We start from the raw sequence: 26092 nt of genomic DNA, 5'->3' as shown, positions 1-26092 counted from the left end.
ATCCTAAACACATCCTGTTCCAACACATCCACAACACTCAAAAACCTCCTCCCGCTTCCACCACTCCTTTCGTAAGATCCGACACACTGACAGACAAATTCCCCTGAACCAGCTCCAGCACACTACTATAAAGCACATCACCTCACCCACCACTTTCTTCCTTCCCACAGTCTCATCCACCACCGGCTCTCTCCCACTCACCTCACTCACTACCCTTACGGTTTCACCTTTGCCACAGCCTCAGCATAAGACAAACCTTCCGCCGCCCTCACCTGCACCACCTCTCTCGCCACCCTGTGGCTCTCACACACCCTGAATGCAGTAGAGTGCCCCCCCCCACAATTCACACACTTCTCTGGGGTCTCCACCTTGCATTCCTTAATATCATGATCTCCACCACACCTCCCACAGTGCTTCTCATTCCTGCATACTCTCGCCACATGTCCAAACTTCTGACACTTATAACACCTCAAAGGCAACGATACATAAACTTTCACACGGAACCTCTGGTAACCCAACTCCACCACCTCCGGACACTCCACCCTCGCAAACCTCACTGCCACAGTCGTAGACACCACATCCCCAAGTGCATCTCTCCTCCCCAACCTCCACGCCTCCACCACCCCCACATCCGCCAGCTGCTCCTCCACCTCAGACATATTCACAGACACCGGCCCTCCATACAGCACCCCCTTACATGACACACCACTTTGGTCAAACACTCGCACCGCATGCCTACCCAGACAACGCACCTCCAGAATCTTAGCCTTACTACCAGCATCCGTCCCCTCCACCAACAACCGGCCCCCAGCCACCACTAGCACCCGAGTGACATCCCCCACAGCCGCCTTCACCCATCCAGCAATCACCATCAGATTCTCCACCAGAAACGTCTTCACATTACTATCAGGCTTCAACACCACCTTCCGCAAACTGTCACACTGCATCTGCTCCACCCCAGGCACACCACTCCATGCGGCCCCCAGCCCCTCCAAAGCGCACTTTTCCTGGGTCCCCGACCCAGAGTTGCCCCGGTCCAGCCCCCCTCCATCATCCCTGTGTGGAGACCTGCTGCGATGCTGCCCCTCACTTCCCTCCTCCCCCCCTCCACAGATGTAGATTTCACAGTCAGCGTCTTCCCTCCTCTTTTCGCCCCCTCCTCCATCCCCCCTTCTTTTCATCCTTCCCATTCCCCTTTGCCATCCATACCACCTCCTCCAAACACACTCACCCCCTGCACCCGCCTAGAGAGTGCGCTCCGACTCCTCGAGCCCAGCACCCTCCACCCAGACACCGCTCCGCCCTGCCTGAGTCCGCCTCCTCATCTGATGGAACACTGCTATCTCCCTCTCGCATCTGCGCACAGCCGCGCACGGACACTCCCTGCACCAGTGACCTGAATAGATACAGTAATATCATTGGCTGTTTGCCAGCCAATGCAAGGGTTGTCATTGGCTGACAAACAGCCAATGACATTACTGTATCCATGCAGGAGGAAGGGAATTTCACTATCTTCAGTGCGCTGTTTGCGCACATTTTATACTGGCGGGGCCACACCTCAAGCGCCCCGCCAGCCTACTAATTAAAGGGGCATGCATAGAGTGCATGGAGCTACGAGCTCCACGCACTCTACTATTGAAGAAAGCAGAGTAAAATGGGAGGTGCTCCGCTGTGAAAGCGGGGCTGGCCTTTAGTTCAGTTCACTGACTGTATTGTTGCCACAGCGCCCCCACGCTGTTGGCAAAGGAAATGCTGCTGCAATTTGAGATGATTTCGGAACTAGATTCTTCTGAATGTCTTTAGTCTTTACTGCTTCTGCTCTTTCCGGGGGGTGGTGCCCAGCCGCCCTATGATAGCAGCCGCCACTGATCGGAAGCCACACTTCTCCCTACCCCATTTCCACTCCCCCACTCCCTTTCACTTACCTCTCCCTCGTGCCACATTTAGCATTTTGCCACTCCTTTTGCCACCTCCTCCCTCTCTCTGTGCTGGCTTCCATAGTAAGGGAGAAGGGGCTAGAATAAGTTCCTGTCTCTTTTTTTTTTAGATGAGAGCTATTTGTTTTTCTTTTTAAACTTATGAAGCCGATGCTGCTCCATTTCACAACTTTAGGATAGAGCCATTGGAACTCCTGCATTCCCTGTCGGGTTATAATAGCTATATGTCCCTCAGTATGACTTTAAAGGGTATCCCTTTAAAACTGGAACAAGGAAGAGGTGACTAGGAGGAATGAAAACTCCTAATCAGTTTCACCACTATGGTACTGGGACAATGAAGATGCCTGCAAAGGATCAGGCAGGTCATGTTAATTACTACAATGATGGTCAGGCAACTACTCACACCATCAGCCTGTTGAGAGGCTAAATGTGCTTAAAAGCAGACCCACACTGCAAAGCGGAGAGAACCTGCCTGGATATAAGGTGGCAAGCATGCAGCAAGGAGCAGGCTGGCACAGGACTGGAAGGAAAGACGCAGTGTGTTCTCAGGGGAGGAAGGAGGTGCAGCAAACTGAATGGGCTGCAAGAGGATCAAAACCCCAACACTTGTCTGTGTTATTTGTTCCCAGCTGGAGCTGCGGAACATGGAGAACTCCTGCTTGCTGCAGGACGCTGCCCAAAGGTTTTACGAGAGTGAGCGCTGCTCACTTTTTCTCCCAACACCCATCCAGGAGCGGAGTGAAGAGAAGTGAGAAACTGCCGACAAAGCAGAGCAGCTTTGGTGAGTACGAGAGAGAGGATACTAGTACCGGGCTGCTCTGGGGTGAATGTGAGACCATTCATGTTTTTTTTCATACAAGCCAAAGGCATATAACAATGTGGTTTGGAACCCGGCGGGCAATAATGAATACCGAACTGCAGAAATAATATACAAATAATGCAAAATTGTGGCACAACCGGAAAAGAGATACGTGCTATGTTAAAATGAGTGAAACTGGTTACAAACAATAAGAAACAAAGTGAAAGATATTAGGAACATTTATAAACATGAAAGAAAAAACTGTGGAAAAAGCTAGTTGTTGATGAACATTTATGAACTGAGCGAAAGGCATCTGGAAAAGGCTAGTTGATGAACTCAGAGCGGGAAAAGTGAATTTGGGGTGGCGGAAGAAGACATACACCATTAACCAAGTTGAACACAAGTTGTGGCAAAGCCTTAAGACTGCCAATACAGAAATGCTGATAAAGCCATACAGTGCCAAAGAGAGAGAGAGAGGAACCACTGAATGCTAACACCGGTGCCAGGTGGAATACCAGTGTTAATCAACAAGTCCTAAAAGAACAGCACCACGTGCCAAGGGTTATCGGTTGCGTTTCCTGTAATGGGTGGACCGTGTGAGCTAAAAACTGTGCGTAGACCGAATAGCACCAACCTGGGAAAATACAATAAAAGCCTAAAGGTAAAGGATGTGTGATGAAAATGCTGAAATGAAAGAGAACATGTGGTTTAGGTACAAGGCACAAGGAGTACCAGTGAAAGTTGATGGGATTGGTGAAAAACTAAGAGACCTGAACTATTTGAAACTGTGTTACTCTTATTTAAGGGAGCGCAGAGATACCTATGCACTGTGATAAACTTGGGGAACAGACCCCTGAGAGATTTAGTGTTGTGTTACACTTGGGGAAGGGAATCCCGAGTCCTGTTTTTTTGTGGAACTCTTTGAACTTGGGGAAGGGCAAGCAGATCCGAGATTGAGCTGGAAGAAGCTCAGAACTTTTTTTTTACCACTGTTTCTTTTGGTGCTTCCATCCCTGCACATTGTATGTCTTAGGTGTGAGGGCAAGCCTAGGTTTCGGTCACAAACCAACTTTTAAGCTGAACTTACTGATACAGACACAGACAACCCTTAGTTTCTATAAGGTTGGGAAATCCCATCTTAGCATTGGGCAAGTTAGGCCTTAATCCATCCTGACACATAAAATAAAAATCCTTTTTGTTGAAAAGGTGAACTTGTTGTTTGTGTCTTGCTTCATGATGCCTTCACAGTATCCACACTAGATGGTTCATATTGATTTGCAATAGATTTTCGAATATTAAATGCTAATACACACACAGAGGTTGTAAAGAAGATGCATAATGCAGAACTATGGGGTAACATACAGAGATACAAATAGCATGCTTTATTGGAACTGGGGATGGATTTATTACACAACTGTTGGATTCAGAGAGCTATACGTACGAAGCTATAACATTTAGAGGAAAACACTATGCTTCACTAGGCTCTCACAGGGGAACATAAATGTCCTGGGCTAGTCTCTAGTAGAATACAATACCTCTTAGAAGGCATACAGACATGCTGGACATATGTAGATGACATATACTGTACAGATGAACACTTAGAGAATTTGACTTGATCAATAGGGCACTAACAGCTAAAGTCTACATATTCAATTTCATGAAGCCCATAGAGAAAACATATTTCTGGGGTTTTAATTATCTAATGTGGGGAGTGGACTTGCTCCACAATTCCTAGAGAAGTGTGTACGCTTGCAAAGCCCACATACGCTCAAGCAATTTCAGGTCACATTTGGCCTTTTTAACTTTGGGCGATAATATATGGCAGACTATTCAGCATTTGTGAAACCCCTATGTGACTTGTTGAAGCCCAACTTCCATCTAACATACTGGAAGGAGGGTAACAGATGCATCCTGCACCATGTCTACCAACAAATGATTCAACGTAGTCCTCTTCAGGACAGAAACACAGACACAGACTTACAAATGACGCTATTTCTTGGTCTACAAAGTCTTAGATATGTTGTATGTAATCATGGTGAGTCAAAACCCATAGCATACCATTGAGATGTCTATACAATTCCTGAGCTAAAATCTGCTCCAGCAGAAAAGATTCTGGATGCTGTACCAATGATAGTGCAGAAGCAATGCAGACAGCACCAGACATAAGGCATCACTATAAACCAGAATAACTACAAATGTATGATCTGGAATTGTCTCTACAACTAGAAGCAGAAGCAACAGTACCAGTCATCCCGCTTTGGATGTCTGCAAGTGTACTTTACTGTGATGAAAGTGCTGTTCCAGCAATTGGGGCAATCTAAATATTCTGCTACCTGCCTTGCTGTAAAAGGGAGTTTCAACCATAATGATGGGTTTGAAAGACAGGATGCACAAACAAAACACTTAGGGGATACATCAGCTCAGATTGGGGAGTTACAAGGCCTCCTCTTTTCACTAAAATAAATGTAACTACGTACGCCCACTCAAATTGTGCCTGATTCAGACTAAGTAGTAAGCAGCTATAACTTTGACCACTAATGGTGGCAAGCAAACCAATTAAGAGCTTATAAGGGCAAGTCAATCTTGTCAAAACAAATTTGGCAAATAATATGGGACATCTGGAAGAGTAGACCTCTCATCTGGGTTATGCACATGAAAGCACATAGAACAGATTCTGTGGACAGTGCAGGCAATGTACTTGCTGATCAGTCTGCAAGACAGTGGACTGCACACAAAGTGATATCAGCATTAACATGCTCAGCCACATAAATAGATTTGGAGATAAACACATAACTAAATGCAAACAGTTCTACCCATCAAGAGTTCCCCACAACTTATAACTACATTGTAAAAGAGAATACAGTGATAGTCTCAATACCTAAGTCAAAAGGAGCCCCGTTAGATAGGGTACTACCAAAAAAAAGCAGGAGAGATTAAAATGACTCCCCACTGCACATGCAAGTGTAGCCTCAACCCATTTTGGGATTTCAGCTACTACACAACTCTTTCAGAATAGATCGAGGTACATAGCACATTGCCCAATATTTGAATAGACATCAGGGGACAGTTCTCACAAACCACCAGTAGGCACAATAACAAGGGCAACAATGTCTTTTGAATGCATGTATGTGGACCACATATGCCCACTGACACCTGTCAACAAGTACAAGCATTTGTTAGTCATGGTGGACTTGTGCACTAAGTTCACTTGGCTAATTCTTCAGAAGGAAGCTAATTGTAAAGAGGTCATAAAGGGTTTGCTGACCTTAGTAGCTTATTTATTCATACCTGCTTGTCCTAATTGCCTTTCTGGTCTCCATAATGGAATTTTCCTATGTGTACCTGCACTTTTAAGTTGTTATTGCACTTGTCTACCTCTCCCTTGATCCCCTTCTGCACCTTCCTTCATCCCCCTCTGCCCTTTTTCATGTATCAAGCACTTGCACATTCTCACAACCTAATAGGATAATGTTTTGTTATTTTTTAACTCACCCCCTTCCTGTACTTCCCCCCCCTTATTCCCTTGCCATATCACTTGCATGTTCTGACTATTTCAAGAACTTTTAAGAACAATTTCATTTTTTTTTGTTTTGTACTGTTTGCCTTATCCCTTCCCCCTTGCAGATACAGCTTGAAACACATTTTTTGCTGTATACTGCGCATTACAAATAACCAATACATAAATAAATAAAACATAACCAGAACAGCTGACAGAACTAAATCTGTTAAGACAACCTCAGAGACAGGCCATTTCATAGTCCATCTATACTTTGTGAGTGTACTCAAGAAAACATTCTACAGAATATCGGTATGGGACAAAGACCTAATGTCATGGATACCACATGAGATCCTGAATATTCATGTGCCAGCAGACGTACCTCAATTGTGTGAAGATCTGCAGTCCTGGGGCACCATGCATCAAGTACAGAAACAATGGATATAAACTCTCCATGAGGTGCCCTACACCAATAACTGCATGAATCATGAGGACTCTACAGTACAACTGAATTCCTTGAAGAACTGTGTAGGAACTTCCCATATAAGATGCCAGGACATTCATAAGATCAGCCTGTGTGAGCAGAATTCAAAATCAACCAAGTGCATGCTGAGTGCAATTCTAATGGAAACCTTTACTTGCAAAGCACTACTACTACCTAATGGATCCTACATTGTGCAGTTCAATGCTTCATGCTGTGGTGCATCTGTGGGGATTGCCAGCTAGATCATTGCCGATATGTGGTGAACTGTTGCAGTTTTATTCACATTCACCAGAGTGGATTGAGCTAGTGCTATTGGATTGACCTGAAGTGAATCTATCACCACTGAAGTTCCCACAACTAACACTGAGCAGACTTATCTCCTTGAAATGAATATACATAGCAATAGCACCACAGTGCCTTTCATAGAAGCAACTACAGAGCACTGCAGTGGGCCAAAGACCTACTGGAAGAATAGAATACAAAAATAGTCCAAGGAGGTTCATGCTCTGTTGGAAAGCACTATTCCAACAAATGGCACCTACTTACAGATTTCCATCTACTGGCTGACAAATACAGTTGCTTCTTTCAATCCATTGAAATGTTTTTTGGACTTCTTTGTAAACCTAGTTACAGGAATAACACCTGTGTTCTACGTCCTTGTAGCTGGGTTAATCCTGATCCTGATAATTAGTTTTACTTCATTGTGACGAGTAGCAGTGAACTTGTCAATGCACCCGAACTGTATCCTGAATGACCGAAGAAAACTGTTTGGAACTTTTCTTGTGGTGAACATCTACCCATCCCTGGTTGAACAGCGACTATCAGTGGCTGAAGGTTGTCTGTTGACCAGTACCTGCTGCAGCTGCCTCTTCTCAAGAAGAAATGTTTGTTTCAATATTTAGCAAACTAGATTCTTAGTGAATACTATTTATGAAATAAGTATTTAGCTATGTGTTTCATGCCCCTTTGTCTCTTCACTCTTATTCCCATGATACTTATGATGCCTCCAAGGCCTGTTCTACGTCTCATGGGGGTGGGGGATTGACAAATATTCCCCATGTCTGCCCATATTAGCCATGCTTAAAATGGCATGGGGTCTGAGTAAATGAAAACACTTTCATATATAGTGAAACGCAACAGCAAGATTTGCTTTTGCATGTTGCAATATAAATGTACAGTACAATACGTTTTATACCAATAGCCCAGGCTGCACACCAACAGCCTTGAACCGGGTGCATAACACTCTTAATGTGTAAACAATGTAGGCTTCTTTCTGGGTGGAGCGCCAATGTTCTAGTAAACAGAAAATTGATAGGTAATGGCTCCCCATGAAAACTAGAAATCCCTGTCTGAATTGTAGTCTTTGTCCGCTGCCACTATTATTGGAAAAATGCCAACTGCTGAATGATGAAAGCCATCCTTGGCTAATATTTAAACAAGAAAATTGCTGTCCACTGAACACTTTTGTTGGAAAAATACCTTGTGTTGAATGACGCTTGATATTTTTGTTTAGAGCAATTTTCAGCGCTGGATGAATGTTGGTGATTGTAGGCGTGGAATAGGGACGGTCCAAAAAAGGTATAAATAGAGTAAACTCAGCCCCTTCACATGGCTGTTCGGGTGGCAGAGAAGGAAGCACAGAAGACAGATGGCTGGGAGAGGAAAAGCAGCAAGGATTTCCAGATGAAAGGGGTCAACTCTCTTCTTATTCTTTTCCTGGAGTTTTGAAGCCCCTAAATTCTGGCGATTTTGAAAACATTTTGCATAGAACTTGAATTCTTTTGGAGCTGCTTAGGGAAATATCTATGCTTTTTCCCCCCAAGGCACTTTTTCTGACAGCTTCAGAGCAGACATTTTATTCTGGATTGGATATATGCTGGCACCAGGAAGTCCAAAGGACATTTAACCTTTTTTGAAGCAATTGATCCTAACTTTGATACCTTTTGATGCAAATATCATGGTGCTTTGATTGGTGGCTTTTTAATATTTTGGGAATGTTTGCATTTGTCAATTTGTCCTCGAATTGTGGGTAACCCCAGACATCCAGTCATCAACAACCAGCTTCAACTCCCTACCTTTGCAGTTAGTGAGTATGAAGAGGCTGTTTACCCTTCCTTTGATATCACATTGAGAAAGGTATTTATGTATTCATTGAAGCAGATGCTTCTAGGATATTGCTTATTATGATTTGGTGAGGCAGGTGCTAGATTGCTTAGCATGATTTGTGAGGTTACCTATCACAACCTGATGAGGCAGGTATTTGGTTTTTAATGTGACTAGTAATTAATGGAGAAGGTTGAACAGCCTTAGCCTTGATTTGAGGTAGAGGAAATAACAATGATTTCAGCCTTTGCATTAATACCATTGTGAATTTTAAGTGTGTTGTGTATAGTGAAGACAATAATAGAAATGTTTTTTATTGTCAATTACTCGTAATGACATTATTAATATTTTTACATGAGAGTGTAAGAAGTATTAATTGAGTGTTCATTACAAAGTGGCAAGTATTTGAATATGAATATTAAGTGTGGGGCAACTATTTGAACTACTGTCTATTGATTTGTTATATACGGTACATGTCTTTTAATATACATATGATGGTTTACTGGATGGTGTGAGTAGTGGACTCTCGATAAAAATATATGTGACATTGGTAAACCTCTCCTGTGTTGGCAATTGAGACCAGCCACCACTTCTGAGGTTGTTTCCATCGCTCTTTACTGTTGCACAGTGACAGATACATGCTTCACCTACTCCTAATCCTACCACACCCCATTCTGGGGGGGGTCATGGATGCTTGTCTAAAACAGATACAGATAACGCACTTTTTTTTAATCAATCAGTAGTGAAAATCCAAGAATGTCAAATTTTGTGTTCAAAGTTGCTGGGGAGAAATGGAGGCGTTCGAGCATGAAGTTGCTAAAAACTATACACAAAGAATAAAGTGTCTTCAATTGGTGGACACTCAGGTCCCCTGCACACCTTCTAAGCTGGTAATATTGCCATTCAAGATTTGTCAAGATAGTGGTAACTTACATAAAACATGTTCACTCATCAAGGGATGAGATACCTTCATTAATAAAGATGTGTCAATACTTTCTAAACAGTGTGCCAATGTAATCAATAATATGTAGCAAAACGCAATTATAGCAAACAAAAAGAAGAATTTCACAAAGATTCCAAGAAACATACATATCAAAAGAGTTCAATGTGTTTTGGAATAGCTTTCCCTTCATCAGGAGAAAGGCAATTTGAATTCAGTGATTTGTTCTATCTTCAATCTCCAATTTCGTCTACAAAGCAAATGAAAGGCTAATGTCAATGTACAATTGTTCACTGCATGTGTTTCATATTCACACATTCTCTAAGAAAAGGCAAACGATCAACTTATGAGTAAATCAAAAGTGTCACCTTAATTGGTTATTTGAAGTGGTACATCCATGCTGTGGGGAACAGAAAGTTCTGCAGATTGTGTGGTATAAAATGGTAAAAAAATAGTTCCACCATGTAATGACTAATGAATGTGATAAAGCGCCATAGTGCCTATATAAACTGGTGCCAGTGGGAAATAGACCGAATGCCTACCTCCGTGTTCATCAAAGTGCACAAAGTGGTGTGCAATTGCTTCTCTAGGTGAAACTGTAACTGCATTATATTCAGACCTTTAGGGTAAATCACATCCATAAATCTGTAAAATACAGATATAAAATATGCAACATTGTGGTGAGTCTCCTATTGTTAAAATGATGTGGGAACTAAAGTGAAAGTATATTAAGGAAAGATCTCATCTTACCCGCTACTGCTGAATGTGTTGCATAGAAGGCGCTTCAGCGTACTGCTGCGTGTGGTGCTGTTTTATAAAATGATGCTCTGTCTGCAAAGAAAAACTCAATGGGCCTGATTCACACCACGTTTTTTAATGGGATTGCGCCAGCTTTCAGCCAGTGCCACACTTCAGATATAACTGTGAATATCAGCCCGGCACAGCTACATTATGTATATCCTAAAGAGTATGGTACATATACCTCACACAACATCTGTGGACACAGGCTGCAGGCACGGCCAAGCATCCATGCAATGGGGAATGCAGCTATGGCTAAGCTTTCTGGTCTAGCAGCACACATGGTTAAGTGAGACTTAACCAGAGCCAATCATATTGCGCCGGCAGGCAAATGCCAGCCTGCAAAAGAAGACAGGAGAAAAAAGGCTTCTGTGCCGAGCCTGTCCGATGCCTTCTGTGCCTAGGGCCACAGACTCTGCACCTTGGCCACCCGCCTGCCCCCCACGTGGAAGGACCACTACCCACAACATCCGCTCGCCGCTGCCTTCCCCAAACTCCAACATGAGAAGCCGGTAAGCACATCAGCCAAATAGACGACAGAGAACACTTAAGACTGCTTACTATTCTCGCGCAATTTTTTTATACAAGTCCTAACCCATGCTAAACGCTGCGCGGCACGACTGCTGCTTCTACCTTATCAGCACGGCCTTGCATTAAACTTCCATGGCACCAGCCATCCACCCGCTAATTTGATATGAAATAATTGCCGCTAGTCGCTGTGCCTCAATATGGTGGCCACTACATCAGTCTGACATTATACAAATTGTTATGTCTCACCTGATGCTACTCGATATGCCACACCACTGCTGCCGTTATGTATCAGTCCTGTTATTTATTAAGTCTGCCACACACTAGTCACACTGCACTAGCCCTGCCTCATGATAACTGCTGTGCTGCCTGATGCTAGTTGGTGTACCATACTACTGCTGCCACTACTAGCCTAGCCCTGCCTCATACTAGTTGCTGTGCCTTGCCTTATGTGTTGCCTGATGCTAGTTGATGTACCATACTACTGCTGCCACTACTAGCCTGGCCCTGCCTCATACTAGTTGCTGTGCCTTGCCTTATGTGTTGCCTGATGCTAGTCGATGTACCATACTATTGCTGCCACTACTAGCCTAGCCCTTCCTCATACTAGTTGCTGGGCCTTGCCTTATGTGTTGCCTGATGCTAGTTGTTGTACCATAATACTGCTGTCACCACCAGCCTAGCCCTGCCTTAAACTAGTTGCTGTGCCTTACTTACCTGACGCTAGTAGTTGCACCATACCTTACCACTTCTATTGCTGCAGTAACCATGCACCCAGCAGAAAATGTACCTTGCTAGACCACAGAAAGAAATATCAGGCTTCGCGCCAGATTACCCTGTCTTTATGGCCCACCTGCCATAACAAAATCCCTAATCCTCTTCTGAGATCCACCTCATGAGACCCTACAGTATGTCCTAACCTAACCACGCCCTGTAATAACTCCACCCAACCCAAACTTATCCCTATAACCATCCAGGACTCACCCAACACAACAACTCTATCCAGAGCCTTGATCATTGCTAGATCCCTAGTGGCCCAAGGAAATAGCAGACACCTTATCCACTAACAACCTCAACCTACTAGCAATCACCTAATCCTGGCTGCATGAAGCAGCAGGCCCAGCACTCTCAATAGCCACCCCTGTAAACTATCAAATGATCAGAATGGACAGACCCAATAACAGAGGAGGCAGTCAGGCCATCATAGCAAAGACCAACCTTGAGCTAAAACCATTCACTCAATCACCTCTCAAATCCTGCGAGCTCCTCACAGCAAAATTACCCATCTCTAACTGCCGCACCCTAACCATCTACCTAATATTTTGGGCACCTGGTCCAATTGGCTCATTCTAGGCAGACCTATCCAGCCTCATAGCCAACAATACAAAAGACACCTCTCAAATGCTATTACTAGGTGACCTGAATCTTGGTCTGAACGACCCTGATGACCAACCAGCACAAGCCAAAGCCAACATGCTAGCTGAACACGGCCTAAATCAAAAAGTGCTTACCGCTACCCATAATAAAGGCAGGACCCTGTACTAGATCACCGTCTTGAACTGCGATACCACCATCACCAAAACCACTCCTCAACACTGCACAGACCAGTACCTCATTGACTTCACATTATCACTCAAGAAGTCAGCAAAGAAAAGATCATGGCACCACCACTGCCCACTAGAGCAAAAAAATATATAACTCTTGACAACCTCCTACCAGTTCTACTGCCAACCCTCAATGCTCTCCCTGGCAATGCTCTCAGATTCACTAAAATATCCATCCTATAAACAGAAAGGGTTATAGCCTCACTTAAACCATCCAACTGCAAAGGTGACAACTGCCCACCCCAGATAATCAAGGATGCTGCCAGGGACCTATCTCCCATTATAACCAAACTGATCAACACATCCTTCTCCTCCAACACCATATCAAGTAATCTCAAAGAATCCTGGGTTCTGCCTCTCCTCAAGAAGCAAACCCTAGACCCGGCTATTCCCACTAACTACAGGCCCATCACCACGGTATCGTTCCTGTTAAAGATAATAGACAGAGTTGCATACCTACAAATCCAGCAATATCTAGAAACTCACAAACTACTAAGCGACTGTCAATCTGGATTCAGACCACAGCACGGTACTGAGACAGCCCTAATCGATCTTAAAACCAATAAGATTAACGGCAAAGAAAACACCGCCATGCTACTCCTCCTCGACCTGTCGGTGGCCTTCGACCTGGTGGATCACACAGTCCTGTGTGAACACCTGGCCTTGGCTGCCCACTTCTTGAAAGAGGCCATAGCCTGGATCCAATCATTCTTGGACAATTGAACTATGAGAGTCTTTTCCTCACTAGCCCCAGCAGACCCCATCAAAATAACCTGTGGTGTACCCGAGGGCTCCTGCGTCTCCCCAACCCTCTACAACATCTTTACCAAGCCGTTATTTGACAAATTGGACAGACTGGGTGTCTCATATACTAATTATGCAGATGACACCCAGATCCCCATATCCCTTTTGGGCAACTTCGACTCAGATACAGCCTTGGTAAACAAAATTTATTTCATCATTTAAGAATGAATGGCTACACACTGCTTATGCCTCAATAATGAGAAAACCAAAATCCTGCTCCAAGGCTTCAATGCCAGTCTAAAAAAACTCAGCCCCAACTACAAGGCTTTCAACATCGATGGCAACACCATCACAGTTGCCAAAACAGTGAAAACTTTAGGCTTTCATCTAGATTCAGCCTTGTCACTAAAAAAACAAGTAAACTACCTAGCATCCTCTACCGCCTACATGTGCAAGCTAATCAGGACAAGTAGAGCATTCCTCTCCCGAGCTAGCTGCATCATCATTGCTAATGCCCTAATACTCTTCAGACTTCATTATTGTAATGCCATGTACCTAGGAACCAACAAATATATAACCGACAAACTTCAAACACTGCAAAACAATGCACTCAGAACAGCCCTTAACTTACCCTCCAAGGAACACATCTGCGACAAAAGAAGAGAACACAAATGGCTCAAAATCTGTGACCGATCTCACTCAAAACGGCATCACTCACTTTCAAATGTTTAAACAATGCAACCCCCCCTATCTCGCAGCCAGAATAGTAAAAACATATTCCACCCGCCTGTGAAGAGGACACTCTGTAAGATTTCGAATAAGAACACTGAGACAGAAAGTAGGTGGTATTTTGTTTCAGAAACAACTTGTATTCAATATAACTGTCTTTTGTTTTTTTGTTTCTCTTATAAAAAAGGATACGTTTTCTTCTCTTCAGGCTCCTTGGACCAGAAGAACTTCTCAGAGAACATTCTCGGATCACTCTCTCAGGTAAGTCTATGATAACTTTCACAATGTCCACTTATACCTCCTCCCTTGGTTTCATCTCTGCTCTTATTATGAACAATTCAGTTTGTTATTACAGTTTCTTTGACTCTTCTCTCTTTTTGTTGTGTATTCTCTTATACTCTGAATTTCATTTCTTTCCAAAATATACTCATGAATCTCCTCTTTAATTAACTTGTTATCATTTCTTAAACAATCATCCTCTCACTCTGTATCTAGGGTGCCTACATTTCAAATGTTCTCAGCTGAAACGTTCACTCTTTAGCCTTTCTTTAACATCTGGTTGTCTTTCTTAGATCTGTAATATTCAATGTTGATTACTCTCTCTGACACTCCATCCAATAAACACTCCTCGACTTCCACGTACCTTCCACCACTTTACTTTACTCTCCTTACTTTCGTAGCGCTTCCGGCTTTCTCGCTGAAATTCTCCGATCAGCTGTTACTCAGCAGAGCGGCTGGGCCCCACCCCCTCAACTGTGATCGCGGTCCGTCAGCGTAGCATGGTCTCCGCCGTCTCGAGCTTGGATCGTAGGCTAGTGTTGCTGCTTATATTCGCGCTGCTCTCACCTTTCAACGTTGCGCTGTAGTGTTTCAGCGATTCGGGAGACTTCACGATGAGCTTGTCTGCGACGAAGAGCTTTCAGGTTACCGCCCCTCTCAAGAATGAAACACTGTGTCAAGCTTTTTTTTTTTGTTCTTTCTCTCTCACAACACCGGCAGTGGCAGCGCCTCTTTTCTTTTCGAGAGACTTTCAACTGAGGTCTTTTATTTAAACAGCGACTAAGACGGTCCCTTTAACTCCTGAACCAGAACTTCATATAAGCGCAACGGCGCAACTAGTCTTCTTAACTTTGTTTTTTATTTTTACCTCTCCTTCTTCAAAAGCGTCTTAATACGCCCACTCATAACCGTCATTTGCGATCGCCTCCTCCTCTGTCTCCTAGCAACAACATAGGAAAGAAAATACAAGAGTTGCTGTCAAAACAATGCATCCGGAATTGAGAGACAGACTCTGACTGGATACTAGAACTGTCAATCACTACCTTCCTCTTGATAGTTGGAATTAACCCTTCAAATGGCTGATCAGCCTAGTATTGACAGAGCCTGATCCTGAATGTATTTTGACTGGTTGTATAGGAGTAGATTTATCACACCGCCCCACCAGAATGATTAACTCTTAATGCCTGCAGGTACCCAAATTCAGACAAAAGAAAATTGGTGACAGTAGCTTCCCTGTCATGGCAGCCCAAGATTGGAACGCCCTCCCACTCAACATCAGAACAGACCAATCCCACTTTAGCTTTTGGCGAAACACTCTCACCTGGTTACGATCCAATGATCCCCATGACTGATCTGTGCCCTCTCACACCAACAAACTATAGCCAACCTGACTGTGTATATGTGCATTCCTTAACTGACCTGCCGAAATGTAATTAACTGTATGTATATATGTAAATATGTCCTTTCACCAGATTCTACATAATGTAGTGCTATGCTTTATACTCATATGTGCCTTATCATGCAACTAAGCTTTTATGTAATCTTATACTCCTGTTCTCTCTTGCACCCTGTTACCTCTGGGTTTGTGCGCCAAACTAAATAAATAAACAAACAAACAAACAAACATTGCCACCCAGACTAAAACACCTGACAAACCTCAACACCTCCTCCACTTTCATATGGCGACTACCTAGGTAAGAAATTCGGTATAGCTGGTCACACATTGACTCTCCTAACAACAGCAATCTATTGAAAACCCCAACAGCGCCCACCCAGGGGTCTGACCACACTTTTGGCAGTTTAGTTGAGCTTAGCCAGCCACCCAAGTCCTAGACCGGCAAAAGACACACTCATTTCCTAATCTAAACCCTTTACAAATGTCCAGCACACTGAGTACGGTCACCGAGGGCGTTCCAACCTAAAAAGCACATTGAGGCCACACAAGTGGGGAAAGGACGCTATATAAATAACCACATATAATACAATACATTATAAAAGGCTTCTGTGAATCAGACTCAATATGTCTAAAGGACAATATGGATACATGATATCCATTGATATAGAAATATAGTGTTGTCAAGGCACTTACCTTGAGTAAGTGCACAAGCGTATCCATGTCTGTTTGGCAGAGGAAAAGTCAGCTTCAAAGATAAGGTATTGGTTATTCAAATTGTTGCATCTCCATATAAGTGTTGTGTCAAAAATTAATGAGTGCCCTGTAAACCTAACACAAAGTGTCACTATATTGAGGTTAAGGGCAGTTTGGGTAATGAAACTTGAGCACTTACCAGCATCGTGTCTGCATACATTCACGTCCTTTTCAACTCCGAGAGCAGAGTAGATTCTTCTAACCGAAATATCAGCTAATACATATTACGTTCTGTGGGTCCACCTGGGCGCAACAAACATGGCATGTGCCTAAGACTAGGCTCGTGGACTGCCTGGATCTGCATATTTGAGGATATTTAGGAATGTAAATAAAATGTGTATGAACACACTGCAGTTACACTCACCTCACAATTTGCAATGCATAAAGTTTGTCCGTTAGAAAAAAAAAAAACAACTGAAATGGTATCTCTAATTGTGTGGCATATGATAGTAACCTGTTCTCAAAGGTCAGTGTACATGCTTTTTTATGTTATGCTATGGGCACATAGATGCCTACCTTATGTGTATGCACATGTGAAATCACTCTTAACAATATCAACACCTTAAAAACATAGACACATTATGTGATTATACAAGTCGCACATTTTAGGGGATGACATGATCACATCATCCCAATCGATTAATACTCATGTTTTACAATCATATCTTACATGTGTATCACCCACAGTGATTGATAGAATATACATGTGTATCATCATGAATACACAAGTTTGTGGTTTATATCAGACAGTTCTGTTACACTGTACAGCGAAAAATGTTACACATATATAATGTTTAGATATTCCTCATTTTAATCAAGTTTTCAATCATTTCTGAGATGGCTGGTGGTTACACAACTGTGTCCTCAATACTAAACACATCATTAGCAATGTACAGTCAAATTAGATTGAACAGGGTTTCCATAGATAGTAATGGTCTATTCCTTTCCTAAGAGCGGGTGCTGTTATGACCAGTTTGTGCCATAGTAGCTATCTACGTTGTGTCGAGCTAGCATTATTTTCACTATGGAAATAAGTACTACATGGCTCTGTGTTAAGAGTTCAAAGGAATCATGTTAAGGAAAACTCTTCATTTAGTCCTATGGGGGCCATGGAGTCCAATCTGTGAATCCAGAGCATTTCTCTTTTCGATAGAAGGGTGTTCATAAAACCTCCTCTTGGTGGGGTTCTTACAGTCTGAAGTACTACATTTTCAACTGTGCTATAGAATGTCTATTATCTGTGAAATGTTGAGCGACTGGAGAGTTTAGGTTAGCTAGCAAATGTCCATATTTGGTTTAATATTGACTGCCTGATTTGGTAAGTTCTAATGTAATTCATTTTTGCATATGTTTTGAATGATTCATTAATGACTTCAAACCGTAGGTAAAGACCCCAATCCTGGGCTGGACCAACAAGGATAGAATCCCCTGTTTAGAATGTAAAACTTCTATGAATGCTTCTTACCAGGCCACTCCTTAACAATTTACCTTCTTGTGTAATCATCCATTTTAATTAGCCAAGACTTAGACTTCTGCACCAAATAATACATTTTCTGTCTGCTTCATTTTGAATCTTACTGTAAAGGCTATACATAATATGCACTGTACTCCCTGTCAAATGTAAGCAAGACATCCATGGCCTTCAAAGTGTTCATAAGAATGACTTTCTAAAGATAAGAACATGTTAATGTCTTGTAATTTCAGAATCATGCATCTTTTTATCTTTCAACCACATAGGAACTAAACATGAGCAATGTATTGGCATGAAATAGAGCAGCCCCTTATTTGTGTATTATTTATATGTAACAAGTTCATCTTGTGATTTAACTGAAATTTGCAGACATGATCATAAGTGTATTGATAATGATATCATCCAAATAGGCAAGCCAAATAACATTTTCACTGCCCAATTTTTGAGGAATGCCATATTTTTATTTGAATTGCAAGGCAAGTAGGTTAAATCCAAATTAGACACTTTTGGTGCCTGACCATAGCCCTGCCTCGAAATCAGTCCCTCTGAAACCCCCTTTTTTAAAGTCATCTTTTTATTGAAGCATTGAGATCCAAAACAAAGTAAAGACAAACAAAACAAAAAAGAACACATGTTTGTGAACATAGATAGAACACACACATAAAACCTTAGTTGCACTGTGTATCAAGTATTATCCTCTCCCCAACAAACTCACCCCTCCAACTAGTGCCATAACCACTCACAAGTCATGTTACAGTAGTCCATCTATCCTGGATCACCCATTAAGGGCATTAGTATGTCCCACTTATAGTAGAACGTCAGTCTCTGCCTGTATCTATGCTCTACTAGTCCAGCCCAATGTTTTGGTCGGGTGCCAACCTCACCTCCCCGCTGTACAGTGTATACAGACGGCTCCTGTGCTGGTATGTTTAAACAAAGGTATACACCAATTCTCCAAACTTAGTAGCATGGGCTAGAGTCACCTGTCATTTCAGGCTTGCTAGTTCAGCATCACAGAGGTTGGAAGAGGGCCTGCTTATGAAGGGGAGTTACCGCTTTCCAGTTTAGCAATATAGCTCTCCGCGCAGAAAATAGTATAGTGTTTATATGCTTAAGCGTTAGGGGATGATCGTGCCACTCCCCTGAACTAAGACCAAAGATCATGGCCATGAGTGTCAGAGGAACTGTATAGTCCTTGACTTTCGACAGCCTTCTAGAGACAATTGTCCAAAAAGGTTGTATTCACTGATAGGACCAAAAGATGTCGCCTGTCGAGCCAACTGCACTGCATTGCCTCCAACAATGAGAAGATTGTGAAAGATCCATAGCACAAAGCTTGGTAGGTGTATAGCGTACTCTCTGTAATATCTTATATTGCATTTATTTGTGTCTTGTAATATAGGATACTTCCTTAATCATAGAAAAAAAAACATCATTTACATCCTCAGTGCAGATAAGGGTGTGGAGGTCTTCAGACCAAATTTCCACCAATGCCACATTTGTTTTAAGATGATTTGGTATGCAGAAGTCATACAATGTTCTGGGTCTGGGGTATTCTAATAGGTTTTGTCCAAATTCTGTCTCTAAGGACAACAGCCCTATGGACCTGGTGTTGCTGGTGGTGAATTTAAGTATAGTTGGCTGTATGGTCATATAAACCATCTAATCTAAGTTTGTGAGGCCAATAAGTTATTTGACATCGGAGAACGGTAGCAGTGTTGCCTCGTCACACAGATACACGACTCTCACTGTGTGCCACACAGTGAATTGTCGTCTTTGTATCGTCATGGGAATACCAAAGAATACCAGAGCCCTTAGACTAATGGCGGGACATTGTGGACATCTGATCGAGTCAGTGTAAATGTGCGCTTCCATTGTGTATTGGTGGGACCAATAATAGGGTGAGTTTTAATAACTATAGGGAGATGTTTGGCTGGTATAGCCAGAACCTCCTGGCGTGTGAATGGATAGAGCTTCTGCAACTTGATGGCTCTCCAGCTGGCAGTGACCCAGGTTTTTATCCAATGTTTAGCCCAGGAGACCTGTGCTGCAAGATAACAGGCCTTCCATGGCAGGAGCGCTAGCCCAACGTTAGCCTTAGAGGTCTGGAGTACGACTTTATTCAGATGTGCTTTTTCACCCTGCCACTGACATTTTGCCTTTGATCCATCCAAATCATCAAATAAGTGTTTTGGTGGGGCCATTGGGATCGTGTTAGGTTTTAGGGGTCAATTAATTTTGATAGCAGTAATTCTGCTTTTCAGGTACAGCTGTATCATCGGCCATTTATCAAGATTTGAGTTTATTTTGTCTATCAATGGGGGATAATTAAGATCGATCAGGTCAGATAGGCGAGCATGCAACTTTATTCCCAAGTATTTAATATGCTGGCATTGTAGCCTGAATGTAATCACTCCATCTGGGTCCCAAGGAATGTCTGATCACAGGGTCATGATCTCAGACTTGTCCTAGTTGACACTATAGCCAGCAATGGACACACTCTAGCAGGATTGAATGTATACCGGAAAGGGAGCATGAACAATTACTAATTTATAATAACATATCATCATCATAGAGCAACACCTTATATTCTATGACCCCTTTCATTATATCTATCCACTCGGCATCCGTGTGAAATTTAACGGCTGAGGGCTCAATCGCCAGGGCATAGAGCAGAGGCAACAAGGGGCATCACTGTTGCATGTCGGTATGCAGGGGTATTGCTAGGTCTTGAAATGACCCGGGGCTATGCTAATGTTGGAACTGTCAGGACTGGGGGCTAGCTAGCCTTTTGGTTGTAGCTCCAGAGATTCTATCCAGGGTTACAACCAAAAGACCAGGGGCTAGAGCCCTGTAAGCCCCCCACTAGCAACGCCTCTGTCGGTATGTAAAAGAAAGGTTTCATATGTGAGTCCATTGGTGACAACAGTGGCATGAGGCTCGTCATAGAGAAGTCAGATCATTCTTATAATTCAACCGGAGAGACGAAACTTACAAACAACGGCAAACATTGGGCCTCATTATAAGATCTGCAGAATGGGTTAACGGGTTCCGCAAATGACTGCGGACCCGTTAACTCCATTCCGCATGATTACAAGCTCCCCTCGTGGGACCCGGTAAGGAATGCCTGGTCAAACCAGGCATTGTTACCGGGTCCCGTGAAGGGAAGAGGGAGCAAACAACGGGCCGCTCGTAATCGGCCCGTTGTTTGCACCCTCTCCCATTCCCATTGAGCCCTATGAGGGCTCAGATGGGAATGGGGAAGGTCCGGGCCCGGGTTCCCAGAGGGAGGAATTACCAGGCCCTCCGTACTCAGAATGGCCCGGTAATTCCCCATTCTGGGAACCCAGTAAGAGAGCCCGGTTTGGGCTAATAGCTCCATGGCTACCGCCAAACTTGTAATGAGGCCCATAGAATCTCACCATACCTTACCGAACGCTTTTTCAGCATACAGTGACAGGACCACAGGCCACCAATAATATGAAATAGTCATAGAATGTCAGAGGAATGGCGCTGTAATATGAAGCCAGTTTGGTCTTGATGCACATGGCTCGGTAGGAGCCCCTCAAGACGCTTCACCAGGAACTTTGCAAGTATTTTGCCATCAGAATTTATTAGCGATATTGGTCGATGTCCATGATATTACACTAGCATGCATATTTCACTGAGCAAACCACAATATGCAGATGTCAACAACCACCCTGAGTCCCTTATTAAACCTTCCAAGATGTGTGAATGTCAGAGGGCATACATATCAATGGTAGAACAAGCATGCCCCTGCATGTGAACCCATCCCTCTCTTATAAGCTTTTGGTTAGCATCCTTCAAAATATACGAGTTTCATGTCCAGCCAGAAACCAGCCACCATGATGACTGAAAGCATGTCGTTCATCATCAAAAGGTACACCAATTACTGGGGGAGGAGAGTGTATGAGCCTCACATGCCTGGGTCAACATAACTGCCACTAACACTACCCAGGGTGCTACACCATCTGCCAGCCCCTTAGCCACCTCCTCTTTGCAGTTTTTCCGCTTCCACCAGAAGACCCCTGATAAGAAAACATCTGCCACCAGTCAATGCAATGATGTTGCATGCACCAGCTAGACTGCCATCACTTCAGCAATGGTGGCCACCAGTATGCACCTGGTGTACTTGCTACACATCCCAACATCACCACCAATACTGCCCATGCTGCAGCTGGTAAACCTGCTGCCACCACCACTATCTCTAAAAGCATGCTTGCACCTGTGGAGACCAATTATGCATTGGGAACTCTTCCAGCAAGCTATAGGTTTACACTGCCTACCCCTCCCTGGGTAAAATTGTAAACAATCTCCAGGTTGTTGCAGGCTCCTTCCCACCTGCCCGATTTACTCAGTAGTACGAAGCTCAGAAAATTGACAGTGGGGCTGATTATCACACTGTATCCGTGGATGTCAGTGGTTAGGAGGATAGGTATCTGTGTGACATCCAGTTCACACCCCTGACAGTGTTCCCAGTGCACCCATGAATGGATATGAAGAGAGTTTAACAGTATGGGGTAGCAGGAGCATGTAGAAATGATTGTAGAGCAGAAGCAGCAACAACCTGCAGACCATGAGGGATGCCATGCAGGGCTCATCCTGATTGATGGCTAGGGTGATAGAAAGGTGGTGTCAAAATATCACAGATGCAACGGAATCAAATTCAGTGGTGAGCCAGAATGTTCATGAGCTGACATAGGTTTTGCAGTGATTTTAACAAATGAAAAACAACATATTGAATTTTTAACAAACCAAAAACATGTAAAAGAAAATAACAGATTTGTAAAAACCATATATATGTAGTGGGGAATGGGAAAATTAGTATTGAGGGTGGAGGAAAAGTATGAATTAAAAACACAGAGGGGGAACCACCCAAAAACAAATTTAAAAAATGTGTTCATTTTTTAGGTGTTTTTGGTTTGTTAAAAATTAATTTGTTGTTTTGTGATTCGTTAAAACCCTGACACAGACAGTATCATCAGGCACAAAGAAAATGCAAAGGACACTTCTCCTAAACGTGCAGCCCATCTGTGGCTTGGATTCTACAAGTTCCACTTATGCCACCACCACTGACGGCTCACTGGCAGGGAGTGCCTGTCGTTGTTCACAACGCTAAGCTGCACACTGTGAGAAACCCAAGGGTATTCTCCCAAGTAGGCCCTGAGAATCCCTTATTGAGGTGGCCAGTGAAGGGCTGGCGGTCTCAGATCCCAATCCTGCGGGTGGATGAACAAGGGAGGATCAACTGGGTAGGGGAACCCAGGGTTATGGTCGGGGGAATGCCCCAGGTGAGGTGCGGTATTACAACAGGGAAGAAGACGAGGAGGACAAAGTCCCTGAGGCTTTTATAGACTGTTTCAGATCAACCTCCCTTCCATCCAATGTATCATCCTTATGAGAATCCAACAACCCCCCTAGGACGAGGGTCAGTGCACTAAGAGGTATGTAGAAGCCTCATGGGAATACAAGGGTTATAATTCCTTGTGAAAACCTGACATGTCCCAACACAAGGGTCAGGCAGAGTCAGGCAATTGCCGATAACTACACACACCTGACTGCACTTTGTCTTCCCCATAGGGATAAAAGGCGGATCATGAGACACGCTTTGAGCAAGGCTGAACACACAAGGAGGCAGCTATTCCGGGACGGCAGTTCAAACGGAGAAGAAAGGCTACGAGACCTGAAAGAAAGACAAGGATGGAATTGCCTTTTCCCTTCAAAACCCAGACCCGCAAAGCTTTCGAAAAAGCAAACGTAAGACAGGGAATCACTGCTGGCGATTGGTGTGACAGATGTCAACGCTACATAGGGTCCTCCCGCACTGATAGCCAGGGCGGGGAAAAGCTCTTGCCATTGTGGTACCATCCTTGACTCCAGCTGCAAAAGAGAATGCAACGAGTTCAGCACAGCCGGTGAGTTGGAGGACACTAATAGCAGACGAGACTGTGTTATGCTCAGGGTTGCAGCAGCAACATTGTATTAAGAAAGAAGATAGAAGAGAGAGGTCTTTTTGTGAATGAACTTGGTACTAGAGACGGAGTGGTTTGGCGCAACGTGGGTGCTCATTCGAAGGAGTCTGGCTGGTACCCCTCTCCTGAACAAAGAAAATTAATTGAAATTTGATTGGTTGGAAATACAAATACCAAGAGGCCCTAGGGGAGGCCGGCGTGAAGTATCAAAGTGGTAATATGATATGATATGATATGATGTTTTATTTATATCGCGCTCATCCACAGGTGTTTCAGAGCCCGACCAGGCAAAGGGAGGGGAACAGTGGAGAACAAACACAACGATCTTACTAGGTCCAGTGACATTGAAGACGTGCAAGTCCAAGTGCATAATACGAGGGTCAAGCCAAACCCCTTGTACAGTCGAAAGTCTTTGACACATTGTGGAAGTAAAGTGAAACCTGACTGGAGGCTTAAGGGAAAGCCTGACTGAGGGATTGAGAGAAAGGCTAACTGGGGGCTGAGACCGAGACTTAGGTAAAGGGAAGAACCTAAGGGGTCTAGAATGACTTTTTGATGAACTGTGAACCATGGCAACTGTGAACCCGACAGAGGGATGCTGAGGGAAAGCTAGTGAAAGGGAACCCCCACTCTCTGATGAGTTTATGAAATTGTGAACTGTGGCAAGTGTGAACCCAATGGAGGGATGCCAGGAGAAAGCTAAGGGAAGTGAATCCCGCATTTGTAAGAAAACAAAATGAACTGTGTGGTATTTAGGCAAATGTGAACCCAACTGAGGGATGCATACAAATTAGGGTGGACAGTGTTACACCAGTGAATATTGTGTCGACAAGCGTGAACCCGACTGAGGTATGTCCACAGTGAATGGTTTGTCTAAGCTCAACTGAGGGAGGCTATTGTTGAGAGAAGCATTGGAGCCTGGATGAGGGGCATCCAACTCGAAGAGTAATCGCCCAACGTGAAGATTAACTGAAGGAACCTTTGTTTGATGTTTATGATACATCAGGCCCTCCAAAGCAAGAGACCTTTGCATGAAAGAGACTTGGGAACAGACGGACCTGATATTGACAAGAGGAACTGTAAGCTTGTACTGTAGAAGGCCAGGAGTTTGCTGTGCACAAGGGTCCTACATGAGGAAGGGAGACCCTGGCCTTAAAATCCTGACTTATCATTTTGTGAACAATTCTTTCTTTTCTTGTGAACATTATCCCACACTATTCTGTAGCATAGTGTTAATTATTGGCAAAATGTTTTTTAGTATAGACCCTTTTTATTTGACTAGACTCCACTAGGACCTGATGGTTGTAGCTTGCTCCCATCTTAGACTTAGGTTTAGATTAGGTGTTTATCTCGCAAATGTGTACAGTTTAATAAACACCCTTGAACTGTGATCACTTGTGTCTGTCTTACTTTAATATCATGGCTTCCTTGCAATGCACACTAGCTGAGCAATCTGGCCTAGGAAAATGGTCGGGTCAATAGGATTTTCTTTTCACAGACATTGTTGCGGATGAGTGGGGACGAGTGGGGAGGGGGAGGGTAAGGGTGTTGCAGATGATGATGGAGGGATGGAAAGGTGGTTGTGAAGGAGGTTGAAATTAAAGCAAGGGTTCTGTATAGTTAGCCAGTAAAGACACATTTAAACATAAATTGTTGAGAGTAAACATGTAATTGAGTTTATGTCAAATATTTATGTTAGTGAGTATATACAATCCAGAGCAGATGGTATAGTGATATTTTCAGAAACCATTCACAAGTTCCTGATGCATACTTTAACTATCCCCCTGTTCCCCAGACAACCATTGTATGCTGGCATGTGGTCCCCAATATGTATGCAGCAATCAATTGAATGACTGCAACATCTATGCAGTTCTCGATCATGACCCACCAAAAACAAAAAGTCATAATCTGACAACCCTTTTAGATCAGGCGGATGGTTTTGACTGAATTAATGAAAAGATCAAGCCTTTCTTGTTTAACATACACCCAAAGGTTTCACATTGTTACCTGTTACCTAAAGTACATACAAGCCTCCAGG

This window comes from Ambystoma mexicanum, chromosome 10, assembly GCF_040938575.1.
Source record: "Ambystoma mexicanum isolate Mex_15411 chromosome 10, UKY_AmexF1_1, whole genome shotgun sequence".
NCBI classification, from domain to species: Eukaryota; Metazoa; Chordata; class Amphibia; order Caudata; family Ambystomatidae; genus Ambystoma; species Ambystoma mexicanum.
Note: the sequence above shows the minus strand (reverse complement) of the source record.